This window comes from Lethenteron reissneri, chromosome 22, assembly GCF_015708825.2.
Source record: "Lethenteron reissneri isolate LAM-NWPU_2019-01 chromosome 22, ASM1570882v1, whole genome shotgun sequence".
Taxonomy (NCBI): Eukaryota; Metazoa; Chordata; class Hyperoartia; order Petromyzontiformes; family Petromyzontidae; genus Lethenteron; species Lethenteron reissneri.
In genome coordinates, this window is record NC_083800.1 from 9,102,467 (window position 1) to 9,114,322 (window position 11,856).

The following is an 11,856-nucleotide window of genomic DNA, read 5'->3' on the forward strand; positions in this document are numbered from 1 at the left end:
ACAATTTTGGGGCTCCATGTCCGACTCGACCGTCGGGTTAATTCCTCGGTGGTGCGCCCACACACTGACGTGGATTTAACCCAATGCCAGATATTACACAGACACGACGCGAAATGCACTACAAACGATGCCAATATGCGGTGCGAGACGCGCGACAACCAGAACAAAGGCTCGGTACGAACGCGTGGCAGATCCCACCAACACTCAGTGAGAGACCGCCACAAATGCAGGTCGTTGTCGCCCGTTCCTGCGTGGGCCCTCGCTCGCTCCATTCCTCTCACTCGTGCCGCTGCGCTCACCACCCCGGGGTCACACTACGCGCGTCAATGCGTGAACTCAGGGCGTTATGTCGTGCCGCCCCCGACTATTCTCGCACACACTCGATCCACGACTTAGGGGCCGTCCATAAATAACGTCACGCACTTATGGGGGTGGGGGGGTCAGACCTTTGTGACGATGTGTGACGAGGGGGGAGGGGTTTGAGAAATGTGACGTCACATCGAAATGCGCAACTTTAAATAAATGTAGAATTGTTATAACAACACTAATTGTTATAACAACACTCCTACAACATCAGAGCGCAGCGCCACATTAAATACGCACTACAATGACAATAGTTTAAAGCGATTTTAAGCATATTTTATTTTCAAAATGGAAATATGGTTTTGGGGGGGGGGGGCAGAGCTTTATGACGTCATATTTGAGGGGGGGGGGTCTGACTTTTGTGACGCTGTGTGACAAGGGGGGGGGGGGGGGGTCAAAAATCGTCCAAAATCGCGTGACGTCATTTATGGACGGCCCCTTACACCAGGGGTCGGCAACCTATGGCTCCGGAGCCGCATGCGGCTCTTTACGGGCTGCTTCTTGACGATGAGTACGTATGTACTCAGATGCATTGCGGCTCTTGAAATACTGAATTTTGTACCGGATTGGAAAGAAATGGCTCTTCTTGTTATTTTGGTTGCCGACCCCTGCCTTACACCGAAACCGGTGACACCGCGCCGTCTTGATGATACCTTTATTTTAGGCGCAAACAAACCCTTGAAAGTAAGCAGTCTAGTCGCTACGACCCGAGGGTGTATTGCGAGAAAAGTCTTCTCTGACGCTGCCTACCCACCATGTCGCCCAAAGCGTCCTTCCCTCGTGCTGCGTCGCTGCAATCACCGGTGTCGCACGGACGCTGTGAGCGGCGAAGAGAGGGGGTAGTGTGCTGCTATAGACCGCCTAATGGTAAGGATGTTGAAGCTGGGACTGCACTGAGGGGGCCTCTTGGGGGCCTCCCTAAAGGTGAAGTAGTTTGTGGGTGATTTGAATTGGCTAAACCCACCTGCCGAATTTAACCTATTTAAATTAATAAATGTCCCCACAAGACCCAACCTAAAAAACTCAGGATAGTCATCTCTGCTTGACGTCCTGTTGACTAATGCCCCTCACAATTCCCCACTTACTGGTGTTCTGGGTAATAACCTTAGTGATCACTCCTTCATATTTGGGGTGAGATCATCAGCCAGAGCCAAAGCCCCCCCCCCCCCCCCCACTAAGATCGGTTGATAAGCATTCCATGAGACACTTCAGCATAAAGGCATTTACTAATGATGTGCTTCAAAATTTCGATTTAAAGCTTTCGTGACTGCAGGGATTCATCTTCTTGGTTCTTTCGGTAAAGTCACGTAGAAGGGAAGTAATAAAATAATAAAAATAAAACATAATAAAACAATTCTCACGACGTTTCGGCCACAACGCAAGCAGCCGTCCTCAGGTGAAAACCAGGTCCGTCGAGGCGACAGAGTCTGAATGAAACAGCACACGAGCTTGGAGCATATATATAAGCTGGGCGCATTGACAAAGGAATTTGCATATCAAAAGGAATTTAGCATATTTATGGGAAATGCAGGAATGTGATTAGTACTGCATATGCATGTGCATTATGCAGGATTAACAGCATCAAAGGGAGCTGCAGTTACTGCTGCTGCAGAAGTTGCTGCTGCTGCAGTTTCTGCTGCTGCTGCAGTTGCTGCTGCTGCTGCACTTGCTGCTGCTGCTGCACTTGCTGCTGCTGCTGCAGTTGCTGCCTTATCCATTTTAATATAACACTATGTATTATTCTACCAACCCTAATGTGTATCATACTGCTATATGTTTACTGTACAATAACGACACCATACATTACTCTGCACAATGCACCATGCCAGTGAGTGGAACGCGGTCTGAAAGTCACCGTAAACGTGAACACAATCAGTTAAGATCCGAAATGGTTTATTACGTCCTTCCAATGATTGCTAAGCCATCATTGGAAGGACGTAATAAACCATTTCGGATCTTAACTGATTGTGTTCACGTTTACGGTGACTTTCAGACCGCGTTCCACTCACTGGCATGGTGCAGTGTGCAGAGTAATGTATGGTGTCGTAATTGTACAGTAAACATATAGCAGTATGATACACATTAGGGTGGGTAGAATAATACATAGTGTTATATTAAAATGGATAAGGCAGCAACTGCAGCAGCAGCAGCAAGTGCAGCAGCAGCAGCAACTGCAGCAGCAGCAGCAACTGCAGCAGCAGCAACTGCAGCAGCAGCAGTAACTGCAGCTCCCTTTGATGCTGTTAATCCTGCATAATGCACATGCATATGCAGTACTAATCACATTCCTGCATTTCCCATAAATATGCTAAATTCCTTTTGATATGCAAATTCCTTTGTCAATGCGCCCAGCTTATATATATGCTCCAAGCTCGTGTGCTGTTTCATTCAGACTCTGTCGCCTCGACGGACCTGGTTTTCACCTGAGGACGGCTGCTTGCGTTGTGGCCGAAACGTCGTGAGAATTGTTTTATTATGTTTTATTTTTATTATTTTATTACTTCCCTTCTACGTGACTTTACCGAAAGAACCAAGAAGATGTGCTTCACTTTGATATTGACAAGGTCTACGATATCCCCAACCTGACTATGGCTTGGAAGACCTTTAGGTACACGTTTCTGCAAATTCTTGACAAACATGCTCCTTTGGTTAAATTACAAATTAAAGGCAACCGCCCACCATGGTTTGATCCTTTGATTAAAAAAATGTGTCACATTTTTCTAAGGACAAAATAATTCACTTCTTTAGCCTACCGGTGTGTTGAAGAGAGAATCAACTGCATTATAAAAATTTGAGTACGACGTTTCGCTGGCAATTACAATCAGCTTCATCGGGCAAGAATGGTGAAGCTCTCCTGTTGCTCCCGGTCTTAAATAGAGCAGCAGCAGGGTGACGTCATCATTTAAACCTTTGTCCAATTGAATCTGTTGATTAGCATTACTCTGATGTCATCTACATCATGGACTAAATTTTAGTTTTATGTTCATCGACTTGTTTTGCACGCAGTCAGCTTTTTTGCCTTCTAGTTGGCTATAATGTATGTTGAAATGTAGCTTGCAGGTGCACGCATGAGAAAAAGTTGAACGACTGCAAATGAGAGACATCACGTTGACTGTTGAGAAATCTAAGTGGCTTTGGGGGGGGGGGGGGCAGGCCTCGTCGCTATATGGGATGATGGCGGATGCATCGTAGACAACGGTGAAGGAATGGCAGCCAGAGGAGAGAACTCTCCTGGCAATATGAGCACCGCTGAGCCTGAGCGACGAGACCACCTTGTGCAGGAACGCGATTGGGATCGTTTACATTGCGAGGTCATCAGGGATTGGCAAGGACCCTGGAGATGCGTTTTTCCAGCAGTGGATAGAGCCTGGCTGACGATAATGGAAAACAATATCTGGGTTACATATTTTATATCGGCCAACCCACACGGTTTACCCGTATTTTTGTACGGGCAAATTGAGTGAATAAAAATGTCGATTTGTTTGTGTTTCTTCCTTGTGATGGGACTTTGGAGGATGAACGTTTGAGATTTATAAGGGCACGGGGTGACCAATAATGTCTGAATTGGTCTGTAGTAAGGTAGGTGCTGATAAGGTGCATGATCTATTTTATGGCAATGCATCATGACAGTAGTTGCTGAGCAAAAATAATATTTTTTTGGTGCATCTTGTTGTTTGCTTTCAGTTTGCACAGTCCGTCTCAGGTACTGTAAGGGTGAGGCTTAAAGGTGGATATTACAAAAAGGAAAGGTGAGTTTTTGCTTTCGATAAATGAGGCCAAAGTAATATTGAACCCTCCTGACAAATAGCACAAGCGCTCATATGGCTTGATATTATTTTTTTTGGTGAAAAACAGAGCAGGCGATTGTGTACAGGTGTCGTGTCCGATGATATGTTTAAAAAAATGGCAACTGACGGTGAACAGTAGCATAATATAGCCGGGTAGCCCGTTAAAAGTGTAAACGTAATGTAAAAAAAAGCTAGCTTTAAATGCACACATTACAGCACAATTAAAATACCACTCTGGATTCATCTTCTTGGTTCTTTCGGTAAAGTCACGCAGAAGTAAAATAATAAAAATAAAACATAATAAAATAATTATCACGACGTTTCGGCCACAACGCAAGCAGCCGTCTTCAGGTGGAGAACAGGTCTGTCGAGAAGGCAGTCAGACTCCACCTGAAGACGGCTGCTTGCGTTGTGGCCGAAACGTCGTGAGAATTATTTTATTATGTTTTATTTTTATTATTTTACTTCTGCGTGACTTTACCGAAAGAACCAAGAAGATGAATCCCTGCAGTCACGAAAGCTTTAAATCGAAATACCACTCTGGAGTTAAGAGTAATGTAGGCTACATTTATTGGGACTGCGCCAAATTTGTACGGGACAACGCCTGGCAGATGTATTTACCCTTTAGAGCTCCCTCTAGTGGAGGCGCCCTGAGAACGATTGTTTAAGGGCGCTTTCTATATTCTGATTAAAATTATTGGCGTTTGCAAACAATTGCAGGGCTGCCACCTTTTATATTTTAAATGAGAAATTAGGGCAAATAATAAACCACGCGGTGGCTCAGGCCCGCGACTGGTGCCGTGATAATGGTTGAAATGTTACACTGCTATGGATTACCTGACTTTTGTAAGATCTCCAGTTTTCCTCTTGTTGTGTAACAACCATAGTACAGTATACACCATAAACATGGAACGTCTAGGAGAGAAAAATAGGTGTGCGTATAACATTTGCCGAGAAGATGGGTACAAACGGAGCAATCATTGGAAGGACGTTATTAACCAGTTTTAGTCATAACTGGCTGTGATGTTTCCATCCTACCTTCCAATGTTAGCAGTTTTTTTCGACTCTCTGAATTTACATTATCAGGTTAAATGTCTCACACTAACACAGCCGCCGTTGCTCATGTCCTCGATGTGGCGGCGGCGCTGCGATCTTACATTGACATGCTAATCTCTCATAATACAATGGCCACCTCCGTGCCCTCGTCATGGAGGTAGCTCTCCGATCTTACATTGACAAGCAAATTTCTCATTTTAACATCACTAGCCCCGGCCACTTCGTTTATGACCCTTGGGCTACACCCATTTCAAACCTTTAAAACTGCCTGCCTCAGCAGCTTACCCCCTCTTTTTTTCCTGATGACGATTGCTTGTGTTGCGATCGAAATGTCGTGTTATTTTTATTATTTTTGATTAACTTTATTTTATTTTTTATTTTTATAATTGTATTGTTATCATTTTTTCTATCTACGTGACTTTACCGAAAGACCCAAAGAAAATGTTAATGTTGTATCTGGCTCAATGGCATTTCCTTGCTTCAAGGATAATTATAAATTATTGTTAAAATGTCGTTGTTTTTTTGTTTTTACAGCAGTATTTTTCGAAAATACGAGCTTCCACAATTTAAATCAAGCGTGACTTACGTTCATATCTACGTTGTTAAAAACGAAAGGTATTTATTTACGCCTTTACAATTTCTACCAACTAATGGGTTGTGGGTTTAGCTTTTATTGAGCCAACTCAGCAGCAAGAATGGGTACACCAACCGATTGGCAGGTCGTGTGTGCTGGGGGTAAAAAGTGGATATTACCGTCACTTCAAATATATTGCTTGGAATAGGCGAAAATACCCTCTAGAGGGAATCTGTACATAATAGTAATCATCCACAGCTTTGATAATGGAAGTAATCTGGAAGTAGAAAATTCCTCCTATTATCTGCATTCACCCACGCTTCTTTGTGTGGGTACGAGGAGAAAGATGCGTGGATAAAGGGGACGAATATGATTCTCTGATTGTATCGCCCTTCATCAGTAGACTTTGAGAGGTTCCATTCTAAAGCATTTTTGGCTTGTGTGTGTGTAAAACCCCCGTAACATTGGTAACCCTCGATTTAAAGCTTTCGTGACTGCATGGATTAATATTCTTAGTTCTTTCGGTAAAGTCACATAGAAGGGAAATAATAAAATAATAACAAATACATTTTATTGCTTTATTTGTATTATCTTATTATTTCCCTTCTACGTGACTTTACCGAAAAAACCAAGAATATTGGTAACCCTGTTTTATCCAGTATATCCTAAACTACTAGTGACCCAATGCAATGGATACAATTGTTAATAGTAAATGCATAGTTTGTGAACAATGAAGGCCTGCATGTTGTGTACTGTAGTATCAAGGAGACATGCAATTCTGGAGCTCAACTTCAGCTGTTTGAAGATTTAAAGAATATGGATGTACCTTACATTTGCTATGATGACATGTAAGTGACCCCTCTTCATCCTCTGAAAATATTTTAATTCACGTATTGCTGCATTAATAAACCATCAAGGCATGTGCCAGTGAGCAGTAGCCACATCTCTTTGTGTCTGTGGTGCCATTGGCCAACTGGAGGCAAATCTACTGTGGTGTAACAGCATATCGACGTGAGTTTAACACGTAGGCGTTCGCGACCAATATTCATAATAAAGGTTTTTGGATTAGATCGCTTAAGTATAAATGTGTCGAAACCCTCCACCAGGGATTTGTCCCTTACTGATTGACCCGATGATGCTGGATGTAATTACCAGCGAAACGTCATACTCAAATTGTAAATGTTGCGGATTCACTCTTCAACACACCGGTGGGCTGAAGTAGTAACTCATTGTCTTTTTGTTTACGTGACAAATCCCTTACTGATTGGCCTTGTCGGGTGGTGGAGGGTTTCGACACATTTATACTTGGTTGAACCTGCATTTAGCACCTATAGAAGGGAATTTCATTCAGTGGGAACTGAAGCATTCTTCTTGTTTCTTTCGGTAAAGTCACGTAGAAGGGAAGTAATAAAATAATAAAAATAAAACATAATAAAACAATTCTCACGACGTTTCGGCTACAACGCAAGCAGCCGTCTTCAGGTGAAGAATGAGACACTACCAAACTAGGAGCTTATATATAAGCTGCATTGGGGGTTGAAGAGCGCCTTAACAAAAAGAATGTGCATGTGAAGAGGGATTTAGCATATTCATGGAAAATGCGTAGGCGTTGGGCGGGGGGGTGTCAAAGTCATATTATGCCCATGCATTATGCAGGATCAGCAGCAACCAAGGGGGGTGCAGGGATTAGCAGTAACAAAGGAAAGGAATGTTAATGATATGTAGCTGCAGTTACTCAACAACCACGTAGAAAACTAAAGTATAAACTACATAAAAAACTAAAGTATAAACTGCATCGCACCATCAGTATACTTACTATACTCTATAATAAGCTGAGTTACTAACAGCAAGTAATACATTACAATTTTACCTCGTAAAAATTCTATAATATGCTTCCATCTAAACCTTATTCTCTTACATCACACGAGCATATACCGTACTATATACTGCCATAGATAAACCCAACATTAAATTATATACTGTATTGCTGTAAACCAACCTATATCTTATACATTTAATATCACACTATGTATTATTCTACACACCCTAATGTGTATCGAAAGGACGTAATAAACCATTTCGATACACATTAGGGTGTGTAGAATAATACATAGTGTGATATTAAATGTATAAGATATAGGTTGGTTTACAGCAATACAGTATATAATTTAATGTTGGGTTTATCTATGGCAGTATATAGTACGGTATATGCTCGTGTGATGTAAGAGAATAAGGTTTAGATGGAAGCATATTATAGAATTTTTACGAGGTAAAATTGTAATGTATTACTTGCTGTTAGTAACTCAGCTTATTATAGAGTATAGTAAGTATACTGATGGTGCGATGCAGTTTATACTTTAGTTTTTTATGTAGTTTATACTTTAGTTTTCTACGTGGTTGTTGAGTAACTGCAGCTACATATCATTAACATTCCTTTCCTTTGTTACTGCTAATCCCTGCACCCCCCTTGGTTGCTGCTGATCCTGCATAATGCATGGGCATAATATGACTTTGACACCCCCCCGCCCAACGCCTACGCATTTTCCATGAATATGCTAAATCCCTCTTCACATGCACATTCTTTTTGTTAAGGCGCTCTTCAACCCCCAATGCAGCTTATATATAAGCTCCTAGTTTGGTAGTGTCTCATTCTTCACCTGAAGACGGCTGCTTGCGTTGTAGCCGAAACGTCGTGAGAATTGTTTTATTATGTTTTATTTTTATTATTTTATTACTTCCCTTCTACGTGACTTTACCGAAAGAAACAAGAAGATGAATCCCTGCAGTCACGAAAGCTTTAAATCGAAATTTAACTGAAGCATTATTCAAGTCATTGGAAACCAAGGTCTTAATACAAATGATCAAATCTATGTAGAAGGGATTGCTATGTTCAGATTTCCAATACTATCCAAAGTAATTGAAGATATTTTCCAAAAATTGGAATGCAAAAATAAAGGCCTAAACATAGTTGGAGAAAGTATGAGCCATCTCAGACTTGTGGTTGACAGTCTTCATGAACAGCTTTGAATAGATATGCAGGAAATGATTAAAGAGCTTCATAGAAGGCCTCAAAGTTGGACTCAAAATAAATACGAGCAAAACAAAGGTCAAAAACACCTTTTACTAATTAACATTGTTGTTGGAAGGACACTCATAGAAAAGGTAGAGATGTGTTCTTAATCTTTACTTCTATTAATCCAGTATTAACTGGCATTTAGGCGACCTCACTTTAAGATACATTAAATAAATAGATAGTCCTCGACTTACGATGGGGTTGTCGTAACGCATATCCATCGTAAGTCGGGGACTACCTCGACAATGAAAACCATCTGAAAAATAAATAAATCTGAATTTCTCCTTATTGAACCGAATATCTTGAATCTGAAATATTTTAATATGAAATCCATCCCTTGTCCACATATAAGTACGGTACCTCTCGTAATTATTAAAATCGGTCCTAAAAAATGGAATCGGGAGGCAAATAATGGAGTTATATTAAAACAAATACTTTCATGAAAAGCAACACATGAATTTAACTATATTTGAAAGATTGCAGTCAGTGTATATTGGCAGTTATGATGTATTGATTATAAACATGGAGTCTAATAATTAAAATAGAACAAAAGCATAAAGAAGAGATGCATGCTTGGAATTACACTTGTTAACAGAAAGAGGAACACGTAACTTAATGAACATGCACATTTGAGACATTGACTGTTTAAAGTGTAAGTGGGCTTAGGCAGGACATCAAGGATGATTGAGGCTGGCAATGGAATTGCAGCCTAAGGACAGAACGTTCTCAAAAAGAAAGCTACCGCCGAGATCCTGAAATAAGATCAGTTCATGCGCAGGAATGCGACAGTGTTGCACTGCAACACAGTGAAGGATGATGGCAAAAGTGAGAACGGTTAATGAGCAGTACCTGATGCATCGTGTTTCTTCGTAATGAATGAATGCCACTTATGGTTGTATCGGGTGTTTAATATTCCAATATGTACGTTTGATAATTTTTTTTTTATTTACCCATTGACTAATCATGTTTTTTTTCTTCTCCAATCTAGAACAACAAACTGCGCGTACTTCCTCGATGAAAACTGCGATACTATCTGCCCTTCAAACAGCGTTGCTTTTCTCTGCAACAACCCTCTGACATTTTTCCTTTTGGGTCTTGTGCTGTACAATGCATGGTAATCCAGAGGGTGCAGCAGTGGCGAGATGCCAAGTCCCATGTCTGGTATAGATAGAGATCGTGGGTTCGATCCCGACCCTTATGCTTGTATATTTAGAGTTTGCACGTTTTCCCCGTGGTCGCGTGGATATTTATCCAGGTCCTCTGGTTTTTCCCTATACATTTAGAAATGTGCGTTTAGAGTATTTAGCTGCTAAAAATGCCCACATGATAAGCCGCTTCATTAGGCTATCATTTGTGGCCAGGTCGCTTCTGAAAAAGAGCTATATGGCTCGGTGGGTCATATCTAATAAAATGAAAACTTTAGTTTAGCATTGGTTATAATAATTTTTCTCGCTTTTTGGGACACTTTTTAATGAGCCCATGATTGGAGCTGGCTTTTAAATGAGTTGCTTAAAAATGTATAATTAATATGCCTTTCATAAAATCTCTTCATTAGTAGATGTACACTACTAATACATGCAACTTGCCTCCTGATGCATTATTTTTAGATGTTACATCTTGATTCCAATATTATTTTGCCTATTGACATTTAATTATAAATCATGAATCAGGAAATTAATTGGTAAATTGGATACAAGAGGTTCAATCCGAGATTTTATAACTTTTATACTGTATGGTTGGTTACCACACAAAGTTTCCCACAATGATCTAATACTGTATATGGAGCCTGCTAAGATACATATTAATGATGTTTTATAAGCTAGGTATTGCAGGATTACAATATGGTCGAGCGTATGGCTATAAACCATTAAAATAAAAATGTCACCTCCTTGGTTGATTTGAGTCACAGAAAGGGTCAGCCTGAAGTTCTAAATGTATTCAAACTTTGCAATAAACATGGAAAATTATGATCTACATCATCGGTGAATCAATTATATCAATAAACATTCGGGATATACTTTATGTCCCATAACAGTCTTCTGGATTTATATGTTGCACCTATGGAGCTATAAGTATCTTTTGCTATTTGCCATTAAAATAAAACCGGCTTTCTCCTTATTTTCTACAAGGCCCTATCTCAAACAGGAAATAGTAGGCAATGCATACACTATAATCTGACCAAAATCTTGGGTAAATCTGTCAGGCGAATATCCTCTGAAGATGAACTTGGTGATCAATTGGCTTCTTTAATGGAATCACACTCGGAGAAAGACTAAAAGATAGATTGCGGTTCCCAAACTCTGACAGATTGTGTACCACTAATTTTAAACGACACTTTGAGTACCACCAGCAAATGTATCCACAATGGAAACAGACTATGTATTAAAACAACATTAAAACTATTAGTGTTCATAACACATATCTTTGATAAATTATGGTAGCCATATAAAACCGTTATAAATTGCAAAAAGATATTACAAACATACTCCTCCAGAGATCCATTTGGCGTTTTAGGGATGTCCTTCATGGGATGGGTGATATTTCTTGACAGAGCAGTTGTCAGATGTCTGGTGAATTCTTGGTTGATTTCAGCCAAAGGTCCGATTCTGCATTGAGCTTCCCGCTTTTGTTTTTAATCGCAATCGTGTGGCGAGATGCTAAACTAACAATTCTGAAACTCATCTCAAACTTACTTTTCAGTTCTTCTTCTCTTCTTATTTAGTGCTGCCTAACGGCGTGTGCGACTTCACGATATTGGTCCCGGTCTAGCACGGCGTGTAGAGTTTGTGCTGTTGTTAATTGTAGCCATGTTTTGATGTTACTGAGCCATGTCGTTTTGGCCGTCCTGGTCGTTTTTTCCCTTCGATTTTTCCTTCCAGGATTTGCTTTAATATCTGGTATTTGTGGTCGTTAAGGGTGGTCAAATATCACATCAAAAGTACTTTCCTTGGTGTGTGTTTAAAATCACAGGACAGTGAATGGTTGTATTTTACAAAGTAATG

The 11,856-nt window shown here is 40.6% G+C and overlaps 1 long non-coding RNA gene across 2 annotated transcripts; it reads left to right on the top strand.

Annotated features, from left to right (window-relative positions):
- Window positions 1-771: 771 nt before the first annotated feature.
- Window positions 772-11,854, top strand: LOC133345612 (uncharacterized). 2 transcript variants are annotated; one of them, XR_009755459.1, is made up of 5 exons: window positions 772-1,230; window positions 4,048-4,112; window positions 5,742-5,822; window positions 6,540-6,629; window positions 9,843-11,854. It is a non-coding gene; the product is annotated as an uncharacterized LOC133345612 (long non-coding RNA). The 2 variants fall into 2 exon arrangements; XR_009755458.1 differs by lacking the exon at window positions 772-1,230 and having other exon boundaries at window positions 2,909-4,112.
- Window positions 11,855-11,856: the final 2 nt, after the last annotated feature.